Source organism: Papaver somniferum, chromosome 9 (assembly GCF_003573695.1).
Source record: "Papaver somniferum cultivar HN1 chromosome 9, ASM357369v1, whole genome shotgun sequence".
Classification (NCBI taxonomy): Eukaryota; Viridiplantae; Streptophyta; class Magnoliopsida; order Ranunculales; family Papaveraceae; genus Papaver; species Papaver somniferum.
Genome location: NC_039366.1, coordinates 164,690,674 through 164,702,879, shown reverse-complemented (window position 1 = coordinate 164,702,879; position 12,206 = coordinate 164,690,674).

The following is a 12,206-nucleotide window of genomic DNA, read 5'->3' as shown; positions in this document are numbered from 1 at the left end:
CTGGATTTTGATTTTGAATGATGTTATGCATACTTGGTATGTGTACCATGTAGTCCAAACATCCTGAACTATTATTTTCAAACCTAAACATTTAAGAACCTTAAACACAGATCAAGTTGGGTAGAAATGAACGATAAGCAAGATTATTATAAGTATTCTAAGCAAATAAAAGTACAAATCTTGCTCAAGTTTATAGACATACCTTTTTAGATGAATCCAATCGAATTCTACCGCTTTACCGAACATAATATGTGTGCCCCAATTCTTGTGCTTCCCTCACCGTATACAAATCAGGCATTCCTTGGCGAGGATGCACTTTTTTTTTTCTGAATCACATAAACTTTTTATTAGAAAAGAAAAAATCGGGAAAGTTACAAGATTAAAAGTAATTCAGAAAAGAAGCCAACTTCATAGGCTGACAAAACAAAATCAAAGAAAGACTAGCTAAAAAACTAACAAAATCTGTAGTATTCAATGTTTGGCATTTCAATTCTTGTCAGAAAATTAGGCCTCCCATAATGCAGATGCCTTTGCCCTGCTGCTAGTTTGGCACCTCTTTTTGCAGCTGTATCAGCAGAGAAATTAGTTTCTCTGAAACAGTGAAAAAATGTTATTGAGTTAAGCTTCTTCACAGCCTTCTGCCATCTTATTCTGACAAACCAGGGCATCTTATTCTCAGCAAACTCATTGATTACTGTTTTAGAATCTGAGTTAATGATTATATTCTTCAAATCCCAAGTCACTACAAGCTCAGCTGCACAGATCACAACATATACTTCAGCTATGTAATTGGATGCAACACCAATTCCACCAGATAGGGTTCCCAGTACTTGGCAAAGGTGATCTCTAATTACAATTCCAAAACCAGCAGCCCCTGGATTCCCAAAAGAAGCACCATCACAACAAAAAAGAATAAAACCATCTTTTGGAGGAATCCAAGAACAAGTTTTAATGTTCTGAAATCTTATCATCCTTGGACCCAAATTGAAGAATAGAATTATCTGATTGTCATAAGCTTGATCCCATTTATTACCCTTCATTCTAAGTCCCCCCTCTTGAAATTCTGAATATTGGGACTGACTTGTTCAAATATCTTTTTATTTTTCTGAAACCAAAGCTCCTTGATAATAGTGCTGGCTGTAGTGATCCAACATTCTTTAACCAGAGGACTTTTGTTTCTAGCACATCTCCACACTTCTTCAAAAGATTTTGGTTTTTTAAAGTTAAAAACAGAGCATGCCCAATTCCAGATCTCAATACTGAATTTGCACTCCCATAAGAGATGGTTCATGTTATCTTGAGATTCTTCACAAATGCAGCATCTTGAGACCATATCATATCCATTTTTAATCCTTTTTTGGTCATCAATAAAAATGCCTTGAACTATTTTCCACAAATTGCTTGCAATGCTTGGATGAAGATAAGAATTCCATATAAAATTATGCCCATGTAACTGTGGTTCTTTATTTCCGATAATGTTTACTGCTGAGGAAAGAGAAAAAATACCTTTTATATCACCTCTCCAAATGAGATGGTCATGCTCCGCTCCAATTTCTGGCAAATTGTAGGCTGAAAGAATTTGACTGATTTCTCCTGATATGCTCCATTCTCCATCAAGGATTATATCTGCAACTTTCATATGCATATGCTCTTTAACATAATTTGTGTACCCAATATCCTCAATGAGAGGAGTATCATTGATCCAAGAGTCGAACCATAATGAGACTTTTCTTCCATCCCCTAAACACCATCTAATATTTTCCTTTAAATGATCCCAAGCCCATTTTAGCCCTGGCCAAATGGAAGATAATTGCAAATTGTTCTTCCACAGTCCATGCTTATCTTGATACTTTGATTTTATAAATGATGCCCACTCTACATCAGAATTCATGATTCTCCATAATAACTTCATAAGCAGAGCTTTGTTAAGGATTTACAGCCTTTGAATCCCCAATCCACCTTCACTATAAGGAGTGCAAACTTTCTTCCAAGAAAGAATTGTATATTTTCTAATTTCTCCATCTCCAGACCATAAGAAATTTCTTATAATTTTTTCACAAGTCTTAATCACTGAAGAGGGCCACTTATAAATTGACATATTATAGATGGGAACACTACATATCACTGATTTTATTAACACTAACCTGTCATGAAAAGATAATAGCTTTCCTTTCCAAGAAGCAAGCTTTTTCTGCATTAATTCAACCATGGGACAAATGGTGGAAATTCTAACTCTCCCAACATGAAGAATAACTCCCAAATATTTTTCAGGTAAAGTACTTAAGTCCATTTGAATCAAATTTTGAATGTACCTCTTTCTTTCTTCAGTAGTGCCATCAATGAACAACTTGCTTTTGCTTTTATTGATTACTTGCCCTGAACTGAGTTGGTAACTTTCCAGCAGCTTCATCAAATTATCAATACTCTTCTTTGCTCCATTGCAAAAAATGAAGACATCATCTGCAAAGAACATATGGATGGGATGAATTCCATTTCTGATCACCGTTGGAGCTATCTTTCCTTCCTCAACCATTTTTGAAATATTCCTACTAGGCACATCCTCCATGAGAACAAACAAAGTTGGAGATAATGAGTCTCCATGTCTAAGACCCCTTCCAACTGAAAAGAAGCCATTTGGCCCTCCATTAATCATAATAGATAACTTAGCAGATTCAAACAGAGTACACAAACACTTGCACCAAGATTCTGAGAAACCATATTTCAATAACACTTGACATAAGAAGTCCCAGCTGACAGAATCATATGCTTGGGAAATATTCAGTTTTAGCCCAATATTACCTCCTCTCTTTTTCTTCTTCATTTCATTTACCATCTCAGAAGCTAGAGCTATTTGATCTTGGATGTTTCTTCCTTTACTGTAGGCAGCTTGTTGGGGAGAAATAAGTTTATGCATTAAAGTAGACATTCTTGAATTAATGATCTTAGTAAAGATTTTGAAACTTACATTGTTGAGCCCAACTGGTCTGAACTGATTAGGAGATCTAGCACCTTCAACTTTAGGAAGCAGAACTATGAAATTTGAGTTTAAGCCTTTTGGGATGAATCTTCTTCTCCAGCAAAATTGAACTGCATTCACTACATCATCTTGTATTATGTTCCAACAAGCTTTGTAAAAAATTCCAGAGTACCCATCAGGTCCTGGGGAGCTATCAGGGTCCATTTCAAAAAGAGTTTTCTTGATTTCCTCAGCTGATGGAATAACATCTAGCATTGCTTGATCTTCTTCAGTTACCAGCTTTGGTATCACATCAAGTAATGAATCTGTTATCTCCACTTCTTTACATTTAAACCTCTGCTCAAAATGGTTAATAAGAACCTCATCAATTTTTCCTTGTTCAGTTAAAATGTTATTGTTACCATCCTCCAATTCTCCAATAAAATTTATGGCTTGCCTGATTTTAAAATTTGTATGGAAAAAACCTGTATTTGCATATCCCTCCTTTACCCATTTAATTCTAGCCTTCATTTTCATCATTGTATTTAACTGCACTTCCTTGGAGTTTAGCTCATTTTCTGCTTCCACAAGATTATTTAACAGGTCCTCATTAAAAGGGTCTTGATCAGAAGCTTCCATGGAATCTTGCACTCTTTTTTCAGCTTCTTTGATCTTCACATGAACATTGCCAGAAACATTCCAGTTCCAGTCAGCTAGAACTTTCTTGAGCTTCTTTAATTTACTTTGAAACACATAAGCCGGATCTCCTAATATTTGTTCATCCCAACAATTAGCTACAACTTCTAAAAAACCAAGATGCTCAATCCATATTTTCTGAAATTTTTGTGGCATATTTTTTGGTTTAGGAATACTTACAATACCACCCAAAAGAGGAGAGTGATCAGAAGCAATTCTAAGTCTTGCTCACCACAAGTGACATTTGGATTATCATGAAAGAGATCACTTTTAGAACCTTTCACATCCAATTCCACTTTTCCAAAAAACTTGTTAAGTTCCAACATCATGGATACTGCCTTTTCCATAGTCATGGAGTTTTCTGGAAGATCATTCTTTTCCACACTCAAAAAATCATTGTCTTTCTTCGGTGTCCACTTCTGAGTGCGTTTAGGAACAGTCAGAACCTTCTTCCCATCACTCTCTTCTAGAATTCTTGGAAGAGAATTGAATTGACTATTGTTTTGCAAGTTAGTATTTCTCCAATTGGGAGCATCAGATCTTGTCTTCGTCTTTACGAAGTTATCCTTTTGATAACCATTACGATTATGAAAAGGATTCGTACGACGTTTATAGGCAAATCTAGGTCTATCATAGCACTGATTCCTTTGCCTAAATGTTGGACAGTTACAACCTGTAACGTTAAGAGGATCAGTCTTAACATATGATCTTGGTTTCACAACTTCTTGTGATGCCCAAACAAGAACATCATGAAGTTTCTCATTCCTTATACGGAAACGACATCTCCTTTCCAGGTGACCTTTATTTCCGCAATAGTGGCAAACATAAGGAATGTTCTTACCTCGATCCATGTGTGCTAACTTTGGAGGTTGATAAACTTTTCTCTTTTGAACCTTAACTTCCCGAGAAGGTATTTCACTTTTTCCATCAGTGGAAACCTTTTGTTGAGAAGAATCACTAGCCTTGACAAATTTTACCTCTTTGCTAGTACTTGGAGCATCTATTCCCTTATAGCCCAATCCTCGTGTATCACGATGATTTTTACTTGCTCATAGCATAGTGGTTAATTTGATTGAACTAGTATTGAACTTTTTCAAGTCATCTTCCAACATCTTGATTTTATCAAGAGCAGCAGCTAAATCAGCCTCAAGGCGTTTTTCTCGAGTGAGATAAGCGCTTTCTCTGTCGTCTAAACCTGTTTGCTGGGAGTTAAACCTTGCTTCAGATTCTGCAAGTTTCTCTTCCAACAAAAAGTACTTTTGATAAAGATTATCACATTCAAGTGACTTCATACGTAGGTTTTCCTCAGAATCCTTGAGGATCGATTCGGTAGAGCGATTCGAAAAATAAACACCTGCATAACATCTTCTCAATTTCTTGTTTTCTCGACAGAAAGGAGTCAGAAGAGGTGTGACATGAGAAGTTGTAATCTTCTTCATATTCCACGAATCCAAAAACTTAACATACTCTGAGACTTCCTCATCAACATCTCTATCAATATCTGAATCACCTTCATCAGAAAGTTCATCCAACTGTTCTTCTAGGAGAGTTTCCCAATCAACAGTTTTTACATCAAGAGAAGGCTTGGATATTGAATTAGATGTGACAGTTCTCTCAGGTGAATCCAAACTTTTAAAATCATCTGGTAATTTCTGAACTGGTACATTATTAGAGATAGACTCGTCCATAATCAGATCGCTACAAACACAGACTTATAAGGTCTTTAACGTGTTTGCCTGCTCTGATACCAATTGAAAAAGCGGGGGTCTAACAACACCACCCAATATTTCGATTAGCAATCTGTATGGACTAACTCCGAAACACTTTGCTAGAGAATCAACTAGACAATCAGACTCAATCTGTATAGAAAGTATCTCAAGGAGTTATTATCTCAATCTCTCGATTTGATCTTTACTCAAGCAAATAGAAATATGCGAGTCATCAAAGAGAGATAACTTGGACGGTACCAAAGACCAATGTCCAAGGATCAATCGACTACAATCAACAACCAAAGGTTGGATTAGAGAAGTTGATGATCATGAACGCACAACCTGTATTATTTCAATTATATAAAATATAATGCGGAAAAGAAATAACACAGACACCAGAAGTTTTGTTAACGAGGAAACCGCAAATGCAGAAAAACCCCGGGACCTAGTCCAGATTGAATACACACTGTATTAAGCCGCTATAGACACTAGCCTACTGCAACCTAACTTCGGACTGTACTATAGTTGAACCCCTATCAATCTCCCACTGATACAAGGTACAGTTGTACTCCTACGCCTCTGATCCCATCAAGATACTGCGCACTTGATTCCCTTAGTTGATCTCACCCACAACCAAGAGTTGTTGTAACCCAAAAAATCACAGACTTGATAATAAACAGACCTGTCTCACACAGAAAAGTCTATAAAAGGATAAATCTGTCTCCCACAGATAAACCCTAGGTTTTGTTCCATCTTTAGATATAAAATCAAGGTAACAGGAACCAATTGATAATCCGGTCTTATATTCCCGAAGAACAGCCTAGATTAATCAATCACCTCTCTATAATCCTTCCTGACTACACAAGCGGATTGTCGAGGAATCACAAACAGTGAGACGAAGATGTTTGTGACTTCTTTATCTTACCTATCGGAGAACTCTCACGATCTCAAGCCAATCAATCGATTGTACTCGTACGATAGAAGATGCAAGATCATATCACACAACTACGATAAAGTAGTATCGGTCTGGCTTCACAATCCCAATGAAGTCTTTAAGTCGTTAACCTGATTTTAGAGAAGAAAATCAAAGGTTAATGGAGATCGACTCTAGCGGACGCACTAGTAGCACACAGACGTCTGGGGATTAGTTTTGCACAATGCTAGATGTCTCCTTTATATAGCCTTCAAATCAGGGTTTTGCCTTAGTTACAAAGCAATCCATATTCACCGTTAGATGAAAACCTGATTTAGATTCAAGCTAATATTTCTCAACCGTTAGATCGAAAACTTAGCTTGTCACACACACTTGGGTAGACGTTTACTGGGTTCGTGAAAACCATGCCCAAACGTGTACGTGTATGTTGGTTTAACATAGTAACCCAAAAGGTTAACCATATGAGCATTTCATATTAACCTTGTTCTTCTTCACCATAACTAGTTCAATTGACTCAAATGAACTAGTTACAGAGTTGTTCAATTGCTATGAGATCTTATGTCACAAGACACAATTGAAACAAAGATGATTCGATTCGATTGAATCGGCTCATGAACATTATAGCCACAGTTTGCATAAAGCATTCCTTAGTAATTTAATGTTTCATGTTCAGAGCACATCTTTAGATCATAACCTCTTAAGTTCATAAACAAGTTCGCGGACTTAAGTTAATCGGTTGAGTTTTCCAAACTCAGCAGAAATTCTCGGAAAGAGAACTTCCGCCAGTTCGCGGACTGGGTTCGCGGACTAAGCACACAAACGAGTATTTGGAAAATCCCAGCAGAAATTCTCGGTCGAGAACTTCCGACAGTTGGCGGACTTGGAAAGCCAATTCCACAATCCTCATGATTTCTCTTGATCAACAAAGTTCGAAAAACTTCGGTTCAAGGAATACATGGTTATGTAATCTAAACTTTCATTTCAATCATTGAGACATTCTCAGAGGACGCTATTTAGCCGTTATTCACAGATCGATTCACGTCAGAGCAATTCTCAAAGTGATTGAAACTTTTCATGACTTTCGTCACTAGGTGAAGATAAACTTGATCAAAACGAAACGCTTTACCAACACATGATTTCGAGATAAAAGATAAGCAATGAATGCTCAGCTCGAAATGTCAAATGTGTATGATCTAGTCTATATAGCATACGATTTTTGTCTCATAAGAAGTAGGAGATAGAAGAGATAGAATTTTGAGTGATAGATAAGTTCAAGTCTCCACATACCTTTTTGTTGATGAAGTTCCACGGTTCCTTGTATAGATCTTCGTCGTTGTATGATGAATCGCCATGAAGTCCTTGAGCTCAACTACACTTTTCTATCCTAGTCCGAGACTTAACTATGTAGGCTAGAAATCAAGACTTATAGTTTTGATCACTAACATTGATAAACATGCTTGAGATAACAACACATGCGAGGTTGACCGAGCTATGCTCTAACACCTTCAACATCATGTCTCCACGTGTAAAACTTCCAAGGAATCGTGGGGTAACCTTGAGATTGTATTCGAAGGTAACACATCAGAATAGGAAGCTAGAATTTAAACTCTCACGTATGATTAGGAAAACCTTCGTATGGATGATAACAATATTTTTGAGGAGTTTCATGTAAAACTTTCAGAGATTGCCAATGTTTTTTTCTCTCTTGGAAAGACCATTTCTGAAAAGGATATAATATGCAATATTCTCAGATTGTTACCATCTAGATACGAGTTTAACAAACATGTTATCGTGGAATCTAATGATCTTTCAACACTTTCTCGAAGATCCCTTGTTGGAAAGTTCTAGATCTTTGACCATGAGGCTCAACTGAATGACAAAATTGTTGCATTCGAAGCATTAAACAATACTCACCAATCTTCAGAGAAAGTTGCTATAAATTGGGCGGAGGAATGTTGTAAAAAAGATAAGTTAATTGTTGAAGATAAGCTTGATTTAACGATATCACTTCTAACACAACGTGTTAAGGATCTTCTAAGAAAAATGAGAGTTAAATAGATATTTAACAAGTCACCATCCAAACAGCCCTTTTCTTCAACCAAGGAAGAAGTTGTGTGCGAATATGATAAAAAAAATATCCAATGCTTTAAATGTCGCGGTTTTGGACACATGTCCAAAAGATGTCCCGGTAAAAAGTCATATAGAGGTAACAGAGCATATCACACTACTCTTGATGATATTCCTGAGGATAAAACCTATGGAGGAATGACAAATTATGATGCATTTTTTTGCCAAAGATAGCAGTAGTCACATGGAAGAATCTGATCAATTTCTCAAAGATTGTCTAGCTAATTTTGATATAATCAGCAAAGATAAACTAGAATTGAAAACAGAACTTGAAAATTTAAGAAGTTCTTTGTCTGATAAGACTTAAGAGGCAAAAGTTGAGCAGGAAAAACTTTCCAACACAGTTGTTCTAAAAGATAGATAGATTGACATCTTAAAAGGTGATTAATAACGTCTCTCAGGGAGTTCTAGCGAAGTCTCGGCTATGTTATTTGGACAAAAGTCTTTCAGGATCATGTGTGTTATTTGGTATACCAGAAACACCTGTACCGAGAACATCAAGTTTATCCCTGCAAAAACTGCTCTGTCAGAAAGCATTGAAAACAAGAATGTTAAGTTGACTGTCGTAAACCTAGATCTCATGTTATGTTCCTTTATGGAAGAAATGGCCACACTGTCAACTTTTGTTGGGATTCCAAACGAAATAACAAATTCATAAAAAAACTCCAAAGGAGAATGAACAAGATGGAGTCGGATTTTAATGAATTTACCAAACCCAAAGAAGAAATTGCAGGATCTTGTAAGTCCAAAGAATTGAACAAAATAAGTTCCGAACACAAGCCACCCTGTTCATTGATCATCCTCAGGTTATTTCGGTTACCTGTGGTGAGATTAAATCTCACCCCAACACAACTTGATTCTGTTGGAAAAATGCATCCTCCCATTTCGTTTTTGTGAGGAGGCATTGGACAACGTTTGGAAATCTATTCGTATTTATTGATAGTTCTTTAAATAAACAAAATATAGAGATAGAAATTCGTATATAGTCTATTCTAGATTTTCTTGAGTGCTCAAGGGAGTGTTGATGACATCATAATCAAACTCAAGAGTCAAATTCTTCCAAGCATATTCCTTTTCAGTCGTATGATTTTCTAACTCAACAAGTTGAGATCGAAGATCGATGAAAATCTCCTTTGAATCTTTGAGCATGTGTTCATGATGCTTGATGTTTTTTTTTTTGACAAAGAAAATCTCTTTTCTTAGAGAATCTTGCTGAACCTTAAGATGTTGATCATCTTTTGTTTCATTCATGATTGATTCATAATCTACATATGAACATAGTGCTAAATTATCAGTAGATGATAAAAACTCCTTCACCGGTTTCTCCATTCGATATCAAACATGACCTCTCTTTAGGACATGATATGGGTACATATATCGAAAATATGAGAAAAATAAGGAACAATACATTGTGTTTATGGAAATAGAATATATTCAAATCTTATAAATATTTTATTCCTCAAAGGTGTGAAAGATGTTGCACAAAAATAAATCAATCATGGATATTAATATTACCTGATATTAAGTTTTTATTTTAAATCCTTTGTGTCATTCTTTGATAGTTATGATTGCATTGCTTGTTCCGATTTAATACCTTTTTTTCTTTGCGTTCGGTTTATGAGATTTACTTTCGGCTTTTACTAACCCTAATGTATCGATTTCATAGTATGTCTATCTCTCATGACTTTATGACTTTTTGACTTAGCAGATTTCGGATACAACCTATTGGTTGCTTTATCAAATAATCATAAGTAGGCATCGATTAAACTCATGTGTGAAGTCAAGATTATACTATAATCAATTTATGTTTTATAAGTGGTGTATTTAGTATATATATGAGTTTCGATTTTAGCTTTTACTTGACACTTAATAACTAAAATATTGTTGACCTTTCTCTGGTCAAGGTTTTCTCTTTTTGTTATTCCTTTGTCTTGCAGGGGAACAACAAAACAATGGGGGAGATTTCTTATTGAACTGCTGCTTAAACTTCATATTTTTGTGGTATGAGTGGTTATGGAAACCGAGTGGAAGAATTATTCTGATAGTCCCTTTCCTGATATGAAAATTTGATCGGTTTTGATCTTAGTTTGTCATATCGAAAGTAAGGTAACGATTTATTTTTTTCGCTTAAACGTTTTCCTGTTAAGAATAGCTGATTTAATGCTTATTATTGCTTTTTCTTAACAAAATAAGGTACGATTATTTTTTTGTTAAGAAAAGCTAAATATAGTCTGATTTTTATTTTTGATTAATAAAAGAAGGTTCAATTGCTTTAGTCCAATTTATTCCTAATAAGAAAAACTAAGTTAATTTTGGTCTTAATTTAGGCTTATCAAAACAAGATACGATTATTCAAGTCTAACTGGTCCTTGAAAAGATAAGAAAACTACTTATCTAACCTTGTTTAAACTTATCAAAAATAAGGTACAGTTATTTTTGAATAATCGGATCATGATATGTAACTAAGTGGTATTCTAGTGGTGCTTATCAAAAGTGGTATGTTAAACCTTTGTGCTAAACTCTTATAGGTTGTATCAAGTTCTCATGAAGTTATAAGATCCTTTCGGGTTACTTATGTATTTTTTCGTTTCTTTGTAATTTGTTGTCACAAAAAGGGGAGAAATATGTAGAATACATTGTGGTTTACAATCACTGACAAAGGATATATGAGCTGAATAATATAAATATAACGAAAGAGTAAAGCACTGACTAAGGAGGAGAAACATATCACCACATGTTGTGTAGTATTACATACTACAAAGGGTAATTGCAAATATGTTTGGAATGAATATATACCTAGATGTCCTATAGGGGGAGTAAAGATTTTTGTTATTCAAATGCTTCAAACACCAGCATTTATTTTTGGATATCTGCAGGTTATTGTGTTGTTGAAACTTGGAATCAGGTGTATGAAGAATGAGTTAAGAGACTGTTGTGTGACGTGGTATGATGTAATTTTTACGGTGGTAAGAAAAAGGTTCGTTGAGACTTGTAGAGATTTTGGTTTCAGAATAATTTCTAATGCTAAAAATAAAGAAAACTAAATTGAAAGTGATATCAGGGTTTTACACTACTACTCATGATTGATTGATAAGGATTTCAAAACTCTAATCAACTTTTAAATCCTCTTTTTATCTTAACTCACTGAAATCAAACAGATTCTCAAATATGACTTGTAAACCTTAAGCATGAATTATCAATAGATTTAACAAAGCATAACCTATCAAATTGAATAACAACTAATTAGGAAAATCATGCAAACAATTTAAAACTCTGCAGTAGCTGTGATTAAGTGAATTATATAATAAAACTAGAGAAAATAAAATAGTTACCCATCAATCATGCGTAAGTAGCTTCATCCATTGCCTTGGTTACGAGAGAATTAGCTCATCATAATGGAAACACACTCAAAATATGAATTCATTGGTCAAAAGTTGTTCACAAATAATGATTGGGAGAAAAATTGATTAAAACCGGGTAACACTTATATTTGTTATAAACTCAATTGTTACAGAAAACGATAACAGGTATATGTCGCAGTCACTGTAGCTTCACGACAGTTCTTGAAGGTCTTAAGTTCTTCGTGTTCTTGAGTTGTGCAGCAGCAACACTATTTCCTGCAACTTCCGATTCTTCAATTCTCCGGCCTCTGCTCTACCCCAAAGTATACCCAAACTATTCGATAACCCTTTTTGGGACTCCCAACAGTGTTTATATAGACCGCAACACCAAAAATCTCGTGAAAAATATCCTTCCAAATCTCTTTTCTTTCACCACAATCTTC